This window comes from Rhinolophus sinicus, linkage group LG09, assembly GCF_036562045.2.
Source record: "Rhinolophus sinicus isolate RSC01 linkage group LG09, ASM3656204v1, whole genome shotgun sequence".
NCBI lineage: Eukaryota > Metazoa > Chordata > Mammalia > Chiroptera > Rhinolophidae > Rhinolophus > Rhinolophus sinicus.
In genome coordinates this window covers 34661645-34679410 of record NC_133758.1, presented here as the reverse complement: position 1 = coordinate 34679410, position 17766 = coordinate 34661645, and the positions used below count along the sequence as shown (strand labels likewise).

General features: G+C 33.5%; 1 long non-coding RNA gene across 1 annotated transcript in view; it reads right to left on the bottom strand.

Annotated features, from left to right (window-relative positions):
- LOC141573152 (uncharacterized) overlaps positions 1–16683 on the bottom strand; it is a 71333-nt gene extending 54650 nt beyond the window's left edge. The window contains exon 1 of the long non-coding RNA XR_012498772.1: positions 16572–16683. This is a non-coding gene — a long non-coding RNA (uncharacterized LOC141573152). The remainder of the gene's footprint in view (positions 1–16571) is intronic.
- Between the last annotated feature and the right edge of the window lie 1083 nt (positions 16684–17766).

Below are 17766 nucleotides of genomic sequence, written 5' to 3'. Positions count from 1 at the left end.
TTGGTTTTATTACCTCAAATTGAAAGTTAAAAAAAATTAAATATTATTCCACATTAAAAATGAAAAAGAGCCTTAAATATTTCATCAAAATCATACTTCCTATGAATTGTGAAGCTGGAATCTGAACCCACAAGTCTTTCATTGCTAATGTGACTTCTTAAGCATTTTGATATGCTCCCTCTTGATCCAAATAACCATAAATCTTACTATTAATTTACACTGTCTTTATTACTATTTATTCCAACTTATCCTCGCTTTTTAATCCTCATGCCTCCCTTATCAGAGTAAGACCTGCAAACATAATTTGAGAGCTAAAGGGAAGTCCTTCAAAGGTGGTATCAGAGAACTAGAGTTATCAAACTAAGACTGTCATTTAGCACAATGTCTGAAACAGTATATAAAACCTATTTACTTCTATCTATATCATATTTTAAATATGTCTCTAGAAAACACCACAGTACAATCTTGCCACACATAATCGTGTGAGTGACATGTATCTGGAAATAAATATAAAACTGTTTTTCCTAACCAAAGCCACATTTGATGCTATTTTCTTTTTAACCTCTTTCATTTAAATAAGATACAGAGTCTATTTTCTACATCTTTGTTTAGAGGCCATGGTTATTAGTACCCTAAATTACTTCCCTGTGTGGCTTTATATTGAAATTGCCTCTATAATTACTTTCCCCTGAAATTTCTATGGTTAAGTTTAGCAACTAAATGTGAATTGCTTCTAAATGAAGATATTTGGTCAGTGCTGTAAGTTCGCTTATTTATAACTAATCATCAAGCAGGTAAAGATTTTATTTACTCTTGGAAAGTTAAAGTATTTCAAATAGCCCTATCATCTCTTTTTATTCATTTATTTATGATTCAAGAAATTAATCTTACCAGTGTCATTTTATTCTGTGTGGTATGTTGTTACCATCGTAGTTCTGTTGATTTTTAATAACTGATACAAAGTTTTAAATTGTGTTTAATTGTGTTTGCAGATAGTTTCCTGAGCCATAAATAGCTAACTCTCAAAATCCTCTTTCATTATCATTGACACTAGATATTCAACTTGTGCATTTCATTGAAATGAGGCATAGGGAGCATGGTGCCAGCAAGGTCATCACAACTCAAAAAGAACATGAGAAGATTTCAGGTCACCACAAGTCACAGAGGGCAAATAGAAACTTTGCATAACCTTACCATGGCAGTGTATCCAATAATTATTTTCCTTAGAACGTTTCAGTGTAAAAGACTGCACAGATCCCTGCATACAAATCTAATTATTCTTCCCACTCATAAGAGTAGGTTATTCTTGCTATTTCTATTGTCACTTTCAGGTCATGGACATGAAAATAGAATTTATCTAACTGCAATGCCATTTGTCCAATAATGTCCTGGAAGAATTTATTTTTCTTTAAAAAGTGAATGCTTTACTTACAAAGTTACTGTACTCATTTTATTTACCCAAGGAAGTTATTTGCCTTTTGCTGAATGAGTTGAAATTAATAAAATATGTAATACTTTTATTTTCATCATTATAGCATGAGTCACAGTTTTCATAAAAATCTACCTATAGTTTTAGTACAATGGCAAAGCTCTATATTTGAAAATGACTGAGTTTTCATATTTAGAATCATAATATTTTTACTAAAAGATGAGAGTGCATTATTCATCATAACAGAAAATAGGAATTTTCATGTGAAGGTATGAGGAGGTAGCACATTATCAGATGATTTTAAGAACACTGTCTCATTACTCAACTTCATTATTTGAAAGGAGGAAGAATTTTAAAACTATATTTTGATAGAATTGGGTGATAACATGGAGGCAGTGGTGAAATTAAGACTGTTTCTCTTGAACTATATATACAAAAAAATGCAAATATTTAAAACTTTATGTAATTAAACAGAAATATGAAACCTATGTTTTTAAAACAACAAATGTGAAACTATTTACAGAATATGACTTTTAGGGAAATTGTACCCTGAAAAATAGGCTTAACTTATAATAAGATATTTTACTATCTAAGTACAAACTCCACACCATAATGTCTGACTCTGAGACCACTGAAACAATATGGATTCTCATGTGTCCTTCATATATATTCAGAGTACTCACCAAGTACCAGAGGTGTTAATGCTCTGAAGCGTGTAAACATTATAAAGCAACTTTGTTCCATGTAAATATTTTCCAGAAATATATCTAGTGCTACCATGTATGGAGATCCTTTAACCATGATTTATGATAAATAAATAGTAAGTTATTGCATCAGATATTAGAACAAATGGTACCATTTTATATAACATAGCATCAGGCCTTTTCAATATACACAACACTAATATTACTATGATGGTCCTAGCAGGTGGACTCTTTCGGCACACGATGATAAAAGGCTGCCCAAGTCCTAGCTCGGGACTTGTCTGATCTGTCCAATCTGCTGCCTGATCTAGAGTGAATGGTATGTCTATATGGCCGCTGATCAATATTCCTAACAAAATGAAACAAATTTTAGTAAGCAGGATATGAAGAATAATGAGCTAATCTTATATTTATTAAAATAAACTACTCAGTTTAATGAAACACTACCATAAATAAAACTAAACAATGAACATAAGAGATCAGATGATTTATCGAATTAGGAAGTAATCTTAGTTTCAATGTTTAATTTCAAAAGTATACTTTCTACAACTTACCCAATTTATTTAGAAGGGTATATTAAACATGCATGACTACATTACTAAGTTAAGATAAATAACAGATATTATATTGAGTAAAAACAATCCTTATATAGACAAACATCTCTGTGTAGTTTGTAAGTAGTCTGGAATTGGGAATCACAATGTTACTCAATTGTTTATCATTCATTAATGAATTTTAACTATGAATATCTACAATCCATAAATGGGAATACATATTAGGAGCTATGTCATAGACTGTGGACAAGATTATAGCTTTCTATTGTTATTCACTTGTAGTATAAATGGGTTGAATTGATGGACCATTGTCTTATTAGCATTCTATATATTATATTTTATAATAATTCTCATTCTTTCTTATGAATGGTAGGCTACCATGACACTCTATGAAAAACGCCTTTTCCTTTGGGACGTGCTTTAACATTTGTATGGTTAGCTAGAGCTGGACTACTTTGAAGATAAGGTAAACTGTGGTAGGTGATCCACCAGTCAGAACACACATTACAGCTATTGAAGTAACACATTTTCTTCTTTGAAATTTATGTCTACTAATTCAAACCATTTTAAAAATACTTACTGAGCAAAGGTGATTTTTCAGGGAATTGAGATTCTAATGATTCATAGCAAATGATTATCAACAATCTTTTCACATGGTCCTTAATTGTGGGGATTTTTACATCTGAGGACGGGTAAAGATTATTCAGGCATAACAGCAAATTAAGAGTAGAGTCAGGCTTAGTGTAAAACAGATAACCTCATCTTCCTTCTAGAAAGAAGAATGTTGGACGTATTGACTTCTTAACTGAGATTACATCAACATTCTGGGGGTGAACATCATTTTGCATAGTTTTTATTATGATATGCCAGTATAAAATAAAATAACCCAAACAAAGAAATAAAATTGAATAATAAATCTTAATTCTTAGGCAGCATCATTTTTTCCTCACTAGTTAAATGCTTATTAGAATACTGAAGGAAAAATAACAAGCAATATTGCCATCCAATGGTGAAATTGTTACATGTAAAATATATTAAAAATAAAGATGGGAATAGAGAACAATATTTCAGAATTAGTAGAAATATCTTTCTTTTTACTGCCTGCATTTTCTGGGAAATATAAAGGAAATGTTTGATGCTGTTAATATAATGTGTACTAATCTCAAATAAAAAGAAATTGCTAAGAGTGCGTTTTCACCTTTTTCAAGCAAAAAACAAGAGAAGCTTTAATTCATATTATTTAATCATTAAAGAGGTAGGAGAATGGAGCTCACAAAACTTATTAGTATCATCATTTTAATTCTTTATTTTGCATTATGCTTAGCAAATATTTTCCTTTCACAGTCAATTAAGGATCTACCTGAATCTTGTCCCAACCCAAAAGACTTCAGCACTAACTTTCTCTCTCCCAAGCCCCCAGACACTTCATACCTACGTTGTTCTTTATTTATAATCATTTGATTTAACTTAGAGTCATTGACATAATCATTGGCACACCTTTTTAACTGAGAAAGGAGGGATTATGTTTTATTCATTTGTAACATTAATAACTGTTAGTGCCTAACAGGCCAACAATTAATAATAGTTGAATTTAGTAGAATTGTATTAATCTGAATGGATTTGCATGTTCATACTAAAATGACTATATTTCACTAGTTAGGCAGATTATATCTCACTGGTGAAATTCAAAGAATAACTTCAAAATTCTTAATATGTGGACATCTTTCCTATACTTAATGGCAAGAGGAGATTACAATAGCTAAATATTGGATTGTTATAATTGATAAATAATAAAGCTTATCATTATGCCTATTGTATAGCATGTACTTAATAAATACTAGTCAGTGAAGTTGTGCTGCTGCTAGCAATGATAAGGATTACTTAGTCTGCTATAGTTGGATGTTATTAACCTGGTATGTCAGACACATACATTTAGAGAAAAAGAAGAAATGCATTTTGATTTCCTAGGATTTAATTAATTACTGCAGTAATCAGTTGACATATGTATTGCTAACTTACATATTTTTCGTTTAGCTCTTCAAGAAATATTTAAAGAACATTTATTTTGGAACTTCTCACTATGTTAGGTAATATGAATGTGAGTAAACCAATAGAAGCGGTCTCTGCCAAAATTAAAATAGTCTTAGTGACTGAATGGATTTTGATTATGCAACTACAATTACAATAAGTGCTATGGACATGGTAATTGGATGGCAATAGCAGGAACATCTATCTTAGAGTGAGAAACTCAGGGGATGACATTCTGAAGGAGCTAAGACCCAAGAATGAGTAGTAGTTAACTAGGTGACCGAGTTAAAGGAAGGTAAAAGGAGAGTTTCAGGGAGAAGAAACAACTTTAAAGATAGTTTGAGGGAGAGAGGATCCTGGAACTTTTGAGGGATTGAAAGATTCATTTGGTTTAAGGGAGATAGAATTCAAAATGAAATTGAAATCCTAGGCTGGGCTTTTAAAACTGTGTCAAGAATTTTAGATTTACCTTAATGGGTAGAAGTCCTAGGCAGCACAATCAAGGAAGAAAAAATAAGTAAACACACTGATCTGAGTAGAAGAAATATTGTTTTTATGTGTAGATGTCGATTGCCTACTTAGACAATAGCAAAGAATCTACTTTAAAAAATTTCCTAGAATTAATACATGAATTCAACTGTGTAGTAGGATTCAAGTTCCGTTTAGAAAAAGCAATGATATTCCTATATACAAAATTTATATGGAGAGGCTAAGGAACCAAAGAACCAAAACAATCTAAAGAAGAGCAATAGCAAAGGATTCACATTATCCAACTTCAAGGCTTGCTATAAAGCTGCAGGAATTCTGTTGAAACCAGACTCCCAAGTTTTGTTTGAGAGAAACCCCCATGCATATTCTCTCAGTGTTTTCAGGTTGCTTGGCCTGACTCTTGCTCCAGAAATGAGGCTTTATAATTATATAGACATCAATATGCCCTGTGTTAAGCATGATTCCCCTGAGTCAAGGTCTCGTGTGTACGTTATTTATTCGGTGACACTATCATGGGAGAATGTTAATAGATTGGGGAAAGCAGGACAAGAAGAACTACCTAGCTCAAGCTAACTCCTAAGAACATTCGCTTTACCCTATCCCTGAAGTTAGGCCACAGAATTGTCCCCATTAATACCAATGAGCTGGGCTTTCATACCCCGGTTCCCAGCTTTCATACCGCATTCCCAATTACTCAATTTGCTATAATGAGAATTTGGCTGGACATCTGATACAACCTCTAGCTCTTTCTTTTATGATTGATTTGAAGCTTAAAGAATGTCGGTTTGCTTCAAACACTTATGGTCCCAGTGGAGAGATTTAGAAACCAAGTCAATAGTACAGAAGGTAGAGCCAAGAGATAGAAAGAAGCAGTCCCATGACCTTATTTTAACACCGAATGCAGCTTTTCCTAAAACCACATTTTTCCCCAATGCTTCGTTACTCGAAGTTATTTGAACCAATATAGATGGTGCCAAAAAAATGCATACACGTTTAAGAAAGGAGAAAACTGTATTAAAATTACATTGATGGTAACAACTTTGAGCACCTCTTGTAATTGCAGAAGTCAAATGTGACTTGTATTCATCTTTTGTTGTCAGTATATATTGAGTATTACAATTTTAATACATTTTTTTTTCCTTTCTTAAAATGTGTATACATTTTTTTGGCACCTTCTGTATATTCTTTCCCCGCCTTCTATTTTCTTTGCTCAAGGCAGACAATTTCACAAAAGAGTTATAACCGGTGCGGGACTGACAGAATTCTTATAAAAAAGAGTGATTCCAGAGAAGCATTTGAAGGATATACAGAAATTAACTGAATAAACAGTTTGCTCTGCCTGCTACTGATTCCTAACATTGCATGAACGCATTGCAGAGAATGAAGGCATATAACATGATCAGCCTTTCCACGAGGGAAATTCTGTACTTGTTTATTATATTTTAATAAGTTGAAAACAGAGAAATTCAATGAGAATATCTTGTATATATCCATTTACCTAGCTGTTAAAATTATTAGGTGTAACTATTTTGTCAATATGATTTATCAGAGAGAGTTAGAACACTCCTTATTCTGTCTCTGCAGTCCAGTCTTCAACCCTTTCTCCTCAGACACAATCACTTATCACAAATTTGTTATGTATCTTTTTCATTCACGATTTTGTAGGTACTTCACACCCACAAAATATGTGAGTATATATAAACAAAAAGTACATATATAAACAAAAAATACATATAGGAATGTAATAAACAATATTAAGATAAATATACTATGTATAGTTTATTTAACATTGAATGCTGCAGAATTTCATGACTACCCTCCAATTTATTTGTATAATATATAACAAATATGTCTTTTTAAATTCCATTACCTCTTAATTTCATGTGTTATTTTACTAAGAATATCAGTTGTAGTGAGTAAAAACTTGGTTTACACCTGAAGCTGAATAATATTGAATGTCAAATATAATTAAATATATATATATATGAACTCTGACAATTAGGTTTGTGAACTCATCCTAGAAAAAGTGCTACATACCTCATTGATGAATATCACTACAGTCACCTTCAAAGTACTCCCTTTGGGAAACTATGCACTGATGCCAAGGCCTAATCCACCTTTCAAAACAATTTTGGAACACTTTTTCTGGAATGGCCATCAGAGCTGTCATTGAATTACCCTTGATATTACCCGTGATTAATTTTTTAAAAGAACTTTCATCCCTGCACTAGTGGAGACATTGTGAATTCTCTAAATATCAACTGAGATCCTCACTCTAGCTACTACTATCCTCTGATACTTCATAGAGTGGAAAAAACCCTCATCTTTCTAAGCTTTGTCTTCCTTTCAATATTTCCTTTATCTTCGGGTAAAGAAAGAAGTTACTGTGGGCCAGATCAGGTGAGTAGGGAGGGTGTTCCAATACAGTTCTTTGTTTACTGGATAAAAACTCCCTCACAGACAGTGCCGTGAGAGCTGGTGTATTGTCGTGATGCAAGAGCCATGAATTGTTGGTGAAAAGTTCAGGTCGTCTAACTTTTTTATGCAGCATTTTCAGCACTTCCAAATAGTAAACTTGGTTAACTGTTTTTCCAGTTGATACAAATTCATAATGAATAATCTCTCTGATATCAAAAAAGATTAGCAACATCGTTGCAACAAGTCTGCACACTTAATTGTCAGACCTCGTGTGTGTGTGTGTGTGTGTGTGTGTGTGTGTGTGTGCTTGTATATACAGAGGGTGCCAAAAAAAGTATACACATTTTAAGAAAGGAAATAACTGTATTAAAATTGTATTCTCAATATGTACGGATAACAAATCCAACAGATGCTCAAAGTGATTACCATCAGCATAATTTGAATACAGTTTTTTTCCTTTTTTAAAATGTGCATACATTTTTTGGCACTCTGTGTGTGTATAGATATAGATATAGATATAGATATAGATATAGATATAGATATCTAGATATAGATATCTAGATATAGATATAGATATCTAGATATCGATATAGATATTTGCATATAGTCATGAATGTGGAATACAGCAAGGGGAATAGAGATAACGGAATTGTAACAGCTATATATGATGTCAGAGGGGTAGTAGATTGCGGGAGGGGAGTTATCACTTTGTGAGGGGGGTAATTGTCTAACTATTACATTGTTTTGTACACCAGAAACTAATTTTAAAATGTCGAATCTTTAAAAATCCAATTTAAGAGTCTTTTTCTTCTAATAGGAGAAATCAGTGCTTTTTATAGAAATAATTGTAGTTGCTGATATATTAGATTTTATTAATTCTATTTTATTTCAGAATTTATATTTACTATCTTTCCTTTGTTTTTCTTTTTTTCCTGACTTCTTTTTTATTATTTTTTTTCTATTTCCTTACTTTCCTTTACTCACTAAACTTCTATTTCTGTTATTCTAATAAATTATACCTAAGTTTAAACATTTATATCTCTTTCCTCTTCACTGAAAAACAGGCACCGTGGAACATAAACTAATATGCATCTCAGAAGATTTCTTATTCTCATAAGACCAGGGGAATTTTACATATTCCCACCCATTACAGCGTGCTTGCATTTGGATGGGGCCTCATAGGAAAACCATCTCTCTTCTTTATATTGACTTTCATATGAGGAACTAGGCACTTAAATAGAAAAACTAATAGAACAACAGTTGCTAATATCCTGTGTGTGTGTATTCATGCGTGTATGTGTGTGTGTGTTGGGTGTGTGGGTTTAGGATAGTCTCCCACATATGGAGTTACATGGACAAAAGAAAGATTTTAAATGTGATTACTTTTTTAAAAGACCTTTCATTCCTGAACTAGTGTATACATCATGAATCCTCTAAATATCAACTAAAATCCTCACTCTAGCTACTAACTACCCTCTGATACTCCATAGAGGGAAAAAGAATCCTCATCTTCTTTCTAAGCTTTCTTCTAACATAAACAAAGAGGATTGGCTCCATAAAAAAGTTTATAGAACTTATTAGGAACATCATGGTGAAGGGAAAATATCACAGATTTTGGAAATTGATCTGGCTGCAACAAGGATCAATTCTCCCTCAATCGCATTACGTCTGGAGAAAGGTAAGCTCCCACCTGTTTGGTCCAAAATCACAAATTCATGTATCAATATTGTACTGTAATGTACAAATGTAAAATATAAAGGGGTCTTTCCCACTGAAACAGCTTTGTGCATCTCGAATAGTGCTTGCTGTCTTCTTAGAGTGTGTTTTGCCATTGAATGTCTGTATGTAGGAGAACAGTCGTACTCAAGTATTAATCAAGTGCATGTATAATAGGCACCTACAGTCTACTTGGCATCAATTACAGTGTGCTTCAATGAAGAAAACTGGGCTTTCCATCTCTGCCCATCCTGCAGCCCATGTTTACTGCTTAGTGGAAAAATTGTGCCTCAGAAGTATGTGCTTTCCTTGGCTTTGTAAAGAGAAAAGGAAGGAAAGAACTGACAGGATGTAAAAGTGCACTCAGAGATTAAATTTTCTTTGTGTGTACATTTCTTGGTTAGGCATTTCATCAAAGAGAAGGCACTAGGGATTCTACTTTGTCCAGGGGAGAGATAAGGCCATAATTCTAGGGGCAACTCATTGAAATGTCCCCCTTTGACATACATGTTTACACCAGGAGCCCAGATATGAATAAGGCCAAACAAAAAGACTAAAGGATCTCATGTGAGTGACTTAAGACTTACCTTTCAGTTACTGTTCCTGGGGGAACTGAGCAACTAAGAGAGTTAGGAGTACAGATCATCATGGAAGTTTGTGGAAAGGATCACAATATTCATTGTCTTCTCTGTATGGTATGCCAAAGTGTGAAGGATGAGAGAACACTCAATTTTCTTATGCAAGGAAAAAACAGCTCCATTTGAATCATACAATTGTTAAACCTTCATTTGAAATCTCTGCATGGATTTAGTTTTTAAATATAATTTGTATTAGAATTCATTCAATGAATATTTAATGTGCTAGGCACTCTTCTAAGTGCTTGGGATGCATCAGTTACATAATTTAAAAGCCCTACCTTCATAGAACTTACACTAGTCAGAGAAGTCAGGCAATACATATAACAAGGAAATTATAAAACAAAACCATAATGAATAAGAACACCATGCTGTATGTTTTGAGATGGTATATGTTGGTGAGAAATATAGACTACGGTTAAGGTAAAGGGATGGTTTGCAATTTTAAGGATGATTAGAATGGACCTTAGTGATTTGAGCAAAGACATGAGGATGTAGGAAATGAGTCAAGAAAACAACTCTACAAGGAGAATTCCTGGGAAAGGGAAAAAGAAGAATGAAGGGCTTACACACTAGCGTGTTTAGTGCATTCAATAAATAATAAGAGGGTCATGTGCACTTGAAGTCAAGTGAGTTGAAGGGACAAATATTAGTAGGGACCAAATATTAAAGGAGATAGGGACCAAATGATACACTGCTCTGTAGGCCTCTGTATGTGTTTTGGCTTTGACTGTGGGTAAAATGGGGATGTTTTGTGGAAGGTTTTGAGCAAGATTTTTTAAATAAATAAAACTTCTTATATAAAATTACTAGAACACCCCCCCTTCATTAATGTTTCAATAAGGTAGTTACAATTCAGTTTGACTTTTCAAGGATAGAATACACGCTGACAGACTTAAACAATTTTCTATTCCATGTCAGTTCTTACTTCTGAATAATTAATGTTTTTTAGAGTTCATGTTTTCTGAATGGTTGATTCCTTTTTTGTTTAAATATAGTTGGTATACAATATTATATTAGTTTCTTTTTTTAATGATTTTAACTAAAATACAGTTAGCATATAACATTATATTAGTTTCAGGTATACACCAGTTATTCAACCTTTAGATACCTAAGAAGTAATCACCATGATAAGTCCAGCAGCCGTCCGATGCTGTACCACGGTATCACAATATTGTTCGCTATATTCCCTAGGCTGTACAATTACATCTCTATGACTAATTTTTTTATACCTAAAAATTTGGACCTCTTATACATAGTTATTACAATATTATTGACTTATTCTCTATGTTTTACTCTACATCCACATGACTATTTTGTAATTACCAATTTGTACTTCTTAATCCCTTCATCTTTTTCACCCACACCCCAATCACCTCCCACCTATCACCCCAACAAATCTAGTATCCATGTGATACCATACATAGTTCTTACAATATTATTGACAATATACCTTATTCTATACCCTACATCCCCATGACTTCTTTGTAACAACCACTTTGTACTTCTTAATCCCGTCCCCTGTTTTCACCCACACCCCCAACCCTCCTCCCATTTGGTAACCATCAATTTCTTCTCTGTATCTATGAGTTTGTTTCTGTTTTGTTTGTTAATTTTGTTCTTAGATTCCACATATAAGTGAAATCACATTGTATCTGTCTTTCTCTGACATACTCCACTCAGCACAATACCCTCCAGGTCTATCCATGCCACAGCAGATGGCAGCAACACACTCCCTTCCATGGCCAAGCAATGCATATTCATTTTATATGTACCACCTTCTCTTTATCCAATCTTCTATGAATGGAAACCCAGGCTGCCTCCATATCTTGGCTATTGTAAATAATGCTGCAATGAACACATATGGATGCACATGTCCCCTGGAAGTAGTGTTTTGGGTTTCTTCAGATAAATACCCAGAAGTGGGATTACTGGCTCCTTATTTGTCTCTTGTTATGGCCTTCATTTTCAAGTCTATTTTGTTTGGTGTAAGTATTGCTACCCTAGCATTTTTTTTTTTTTTTGCCTCATTTTCATGAAATAAATTTTCCATCCTTTTATTTTCAGTCTATGCGTGTCTTTCAATCTGAAATGAGTTTCTTGTAGGCAACATATATAAGTAAGGGTTTTGTTTTCTTGTCCATTCAGCCATCCTGTTATTTTATGGAGCATTTAATCCACTTACGTTGAAAGCAACTGTTGATAAATATGTAGTTATTGCCATTTTATTATTCATATTATTGTCTCCCCCCCCATCTTAAAGAAGTCCCTCTAACATTCCTTATAATACTGGATTGGTGGTGATGAGCTCCTTTAGCTTTTTCTTTTCTGGGAAGCTCTTTATCTGTCCTGGCTCCCATAAGGTTCAGCTGCTGATAATGCCTCCTGCTGTATGCAGCTCAGTGAGTCAGCAGGATGGAGCAGCAGAGCTCACCAGACCAATCAGATTCAGATTTGGCCTGTGGGGGCGGGCTCAACACAGGAAAGATGGTGCCCGTTTGCCGGCTGAATGGTAGAACGACCCCACACAGGGAAAATGGAGACTGTTCCTCCAGTCTTCACCCCGAATTACGCAACTCAGTCTCTCCTGAAAAGTCTCCGACACCCCCAGAGTCACCTTCCCTCTGCTGGAGTACAGGGTGAGTGCCTGTGTGGGACCTTTAAGAGGATTTCTGCTTTTCCTGCAGCTTTCTATCTCACCCAGATGGTCAGAATCCTGTTTTCACAGCCAGAAGTTATGGGAGCCCCTCTTTTCAGCACCAGTATTCTGGGCCGTGGAGCCTGCTGTAAGGGGCAGGGGTCCCTCACTCCTTGAGGGGAAACCTCTCTGACTAAGCTATCTCTCCCAATTTTTAACCACCATACATGGGTGTGGATCCAGCCCATTCTGCATCTCTGCCCCTCCTATCAGTTGTAAGGTGGCTGTAGGGCTTCAGCTCAGCTAGACTTCAGGTGATTCTCAATAATGATTGTTCTGTGGTTTAGTTATAATTGATGTGGTCCTGAGAAGAAGTGAGCACAGTGTTTACCTACTCCACCCTCTTGACCAGAAACATTAAATTAGTTTCAGGTATACAACATAGTGATTTGATATTTATATACCCTAAATTTAGTAATTACCTGTCACCATGCAAACTTATTACAGTATTAGTGACTATATTGCCCCTCACCATTTTTACCCATCCTCCCACACACCTTCAATCTAGCAACCATCATTTTGATATCTGTTACTATGACTTCATTTTTTATTTTCCATTTTTTGGTTCCACATATAAATGAAAGTATACAGGGTTTGTCTTTCTTGGCCTAACTTTTTTCACTTAGCATAATATCCTCAAGATCCAACCATGTTGTTGCAAATGGCAAGATTTTGATATTTTTATGGCTGAGTAATATTCCATTGAAAGAATGAATGAATATACACACACACACACACACACACACACACACACACATAACATCTTCTTTATCTATTCATCTACGGATGGATACTTAGGTTCCTTCCATATCTTGGCTACTGAAAATAATGCTGCAATAAACATAGGGGTTCATGTATATATTGAATTAGCATTTTTGTTTTCTTGGATAAATACTCAGACGTGAAATTGTTGGATCATATGGAAGATCTATTTTTGGTTTAGTTTCTCCATACTGTTTTCCATAGGGGCTGCACCAATTTACAGTCCTATCAACAGTGCACAAGGGCCAGCACATTTACTTGTTTACATTTTGATAATAGCCATTCTGACTGGTGTGAGGTGGTATCTCATTATGATTTTGATTTGCATTTCCCTGATGATTAGTGATGTTGAGCATCTTTTCATGTGTGTGCTGGCCATCTGTATATCTTCTTTGGAGAAATGTCTCTTTATGTCCTCTGTTGAATGAGTGATTGTTTATGCAACTCTGCTTTATACTCTTCCCAACTTTTATCTAAGTAAAACTGACATTTGAGGAAGAATTCTCTATTCTTAAATGCAAGTCCTTAAGATAATTCTCATTGACACAAAACTTGCCTTTTTCATACCTGAAATTGATATATATATTTAAGTTTATTGGGGTGACAATTGTTAGTAAAGTTACATAGGTTTTAGGTGTACAATTCTGTAATACATCGTCTATATATCACATTGTGTGTTCACCACCCAGAGTCAGTTTTCTTTCCATCACCATATAGTTGACCCCTTTCACCCTTGCCTACCCCCTTACCCTCTGGTAACCACTAACCTGTTATCTGTGTCTGTGAGTTTTTGTTTCTTCATTTGATTGATATCTTTCTTTTCAACAGAGTATAATATTTAAATGTTTTAAATGGATAAAAAGTGTTCATTTTCGTTACATTTAGAGTCTCTCTGACATGAAAATGGTAGGAAATACACTGAAAATCTTATCTATGATATGGAAGAATCACTGACCCTGAGATGTTTCTTCTATCCCTGCCTTGTTTCAACTACTTTCTTTATCTCATTATAGAAAACAGCAAACAAACAAAAACAATAATGGGAGTACATAAAAAGCTACTAGCTATTTTCCTGTCCCTCATGTTTTGCATTTTATTGATATGCATGTTTGTTCAGTGAAAAGCATTAAATCAAGGGTGGTAGGTAGACCCTACCCCACTACTGAATTTAGGCACACAAACTGATGTAACTGTCATCCTAGTATTACCTGGTCATACTCTCAGTGTTGGAACATGCTTGACTATTTCCAGATTTTATGCAAACAATTTCCTTCCATCAACCTAGAAAGCTGGCCTATCTTGTTCTTTATTTCAAGCTGGTACAAAATACCCTTAAGAGGGAAATGACTAAAATTAAGAGCAGGGCACAAATTCTCCCATCAGAAACTAAAACCAACATATTCTGGACCTTTTAGAAAATGTTCCTGTCAATGATTTGTTTCTGGTCTAATCTCACTGAGAAGACGTATAGGATCAGATCGATTCCAGCATAAATGTGTAGATATGATTCATGCTTCCTAAAATAGAAAGTGTATTTATATACAATGATAGGACAATAAACCTGGAAGTAAGTGATATAGGTTATATTTAAAGACTTAGTGAACCTATATAAATTTGCACTAATGGATCAGTAAAAATGTACCAACTCCTAAAAGTATGACAGATTAAAAAATTAGTAATTGGTCAAATAGTACTTAAAAGAATTTGATCCCAGGGAACAACAATATGAACCCCTTTTACTCCTATTTATAAGTAAAATACATGGGTAACATGATAGCTAGATTATATACTACCCTGACTGCACTTCAATGAGTTTGAAGGATTCAGTTTTCACTAAGTTTTGTTCATCGAATACATACTTTTTAAAAATGTCTTTTTTCCTTTGTTAAGCAGTTTGTATCTTTTTGGCATTTTCATAATAATGTAAGATGTTCTATTTTTAAAGGTATTTTTTTGTTTTGTTTTGAGAATATGGAAATTGTCAGTAATCATAAAATATAAAGAAAGGGTTGGGTTTCTAATAACATTGGTGTAAAAAAAAACGATTGCAACTGTAAGTTACCCATTATTTTACCATCAAGTTAAAATGTCAATCCAGCATTTTAAAAACTATGAATAATAAATACAATCTTCAAGAGTATCTACTCCTGAAAAAGAAATGACCATAAGTTGTTAAGTTTGTTAAGAGAGTAAAACATTGCTACTAGGAAGTGAACTCATTTTTTTGCTTATAAAAAAATTATTTCTCAACATGGAGAAAAAATATATATTTCACAGCCTAGAGACATACTATTTGAAATTATGACTTGGGCAAAAGATAATTGCAAAGGTATTCTGGAGATAGGTTTTGATCTATGCAAGGATATGAACTATGGTGATCAGAGGGCATTCTAAAATGCTTCAAAATGTGTTAAACCAAGGAATAACTCAACCTGAACACGCTTTATCTTTTCAAGATTGAATGCTGGTGAGGAAGAGCTATAGGTTGCCAGAGCAATAATAGTGTTTCAAGTGTAAAGTGAGACATTAAATAATTGGAGGTTCTGTTCAGCATATTGTTAAGCTAATTGTACATCTTTCAAAACTTTTAACAAATAACCCATGCCTGTATGCAGCTTTACATTTATATCACATTATAATCAGGTAAGATTAACTTTGTATCAATTGAATAAGGTCTAAAATTCCATATTAAATAAAAACTACATTTCTGAAAAACATAGTATGGTTTGTCTTCTAAATAGAACAGAGAACCCTAAAACTTATTGTAGATATATACCAAAATGCTCTGATAATTTTTATAATTATTCTTGTGTAAGTAACAGAAGTAATATATTATGTACCATTTATTTAACTTTAAAAAATAAAAACAGGATAACATCCCACAAAAGGAATGTTCACAATCTTTTAAAAAAATTATAGATAGTATACACTACACCAAAAGGTTCAGAAAATTAGATTTAACCATTCCTTCTCTTTGTTTTCCACAGTATAAAATGCATTTCTCATGTATTTTTTAAGTCCATGTTCTGTATTATTCTCTTCATGCACCAAAATTCTGGATAAATCCATGTATAGAAAATACATTTTAATAGTTAGAATAAATTTATTTTACTGCTTAAGCATTTAATATTTACTCACCAATGTGGTCTTTGTGATGCTATGTTTTCTCTAGGAATTATTGCTTTCAATAGCAATTATCTAATTTGGCCCCCTACACTTGCAGTAAAGTTTATTAGAGTTAGGATTACAGTTTATATTTACCTTTCCCCGTAAGTGACTGGAGGTTTGTCACATGAGCATAGAGCTTAAAATGGCATCATTACATTGGCAGTGTTCTAACCAAATTAGACAGCAAGTACTGGCAAAATGCAATTGAACTTTTAAATATACTCTTTGCACGTGCTTATCACTTTGCCTTTCTTAAAGCAGAGACTCATTCTAAATTCGTGTTTTGGAAACAAGACATTGACTTCTAGTCATACTCGGCCAGCTACGTGATCTTGAAAAAGAACTCTCGTCTTTCCTGCCTCACTTTCCTCATCAGAGAAAAGGACTAGACTGTGTAGTTTCTGAAGTCCATCAATCTCTAAAAAGTGAAATAGTAAAGAAGTTCAAATATGCTTATTGGTCTCCTTAGTACATGCTTATCCCCTTGTGGAAAATTTACTATATTCCAGGTTTGAATATAAGTGCACATTTCTATATATCAAAAATCTGTGCAGTCACAGGAAACTCTAAAGAAAGAAAAACAACAAAACAGAACTGTTAGATGATGGATAACCCTAAGAGAACTTAAAAAGTTTTTGGCATCTTAGAATCTATGTAATTTATTATTATTATTATTATTACTATTATTATTATTATTATTATTTTCATTCTCAGAAGGAATTGAGCATGCCATGTGCTAAATGCCATGCTAAGATATCTGAAGCTCCATTTTAACTATTGTCTAAAATAAAAGGATTTACTACAGTTTGGATTTCATTTATAATTTTACATTTCTATAATGTATTTAAACAGTAATGATTGTATTTAAAATTCAGATTTTAACTTTTTACTACTTAGATATTTATGAATCCTCTGGTGAAACCATTACATTTTATTTATTTTCATACTGATGAAACTCAACATGGTAAACATAATATAAATTAATTTTATTTGTGAGTTGATTTTACACAAGGTCATTTAGGCTTTGTAACTTTTAGACATGACTGAAAAGTTTTATAGATGAATACATCAATATATAATTGGTAAGGTTAATAGTATAGGTATATTTGTGAACTATTACAATCCTACTTTGTATCAATTTTTGGAGTTATCAAACACTTTCCTT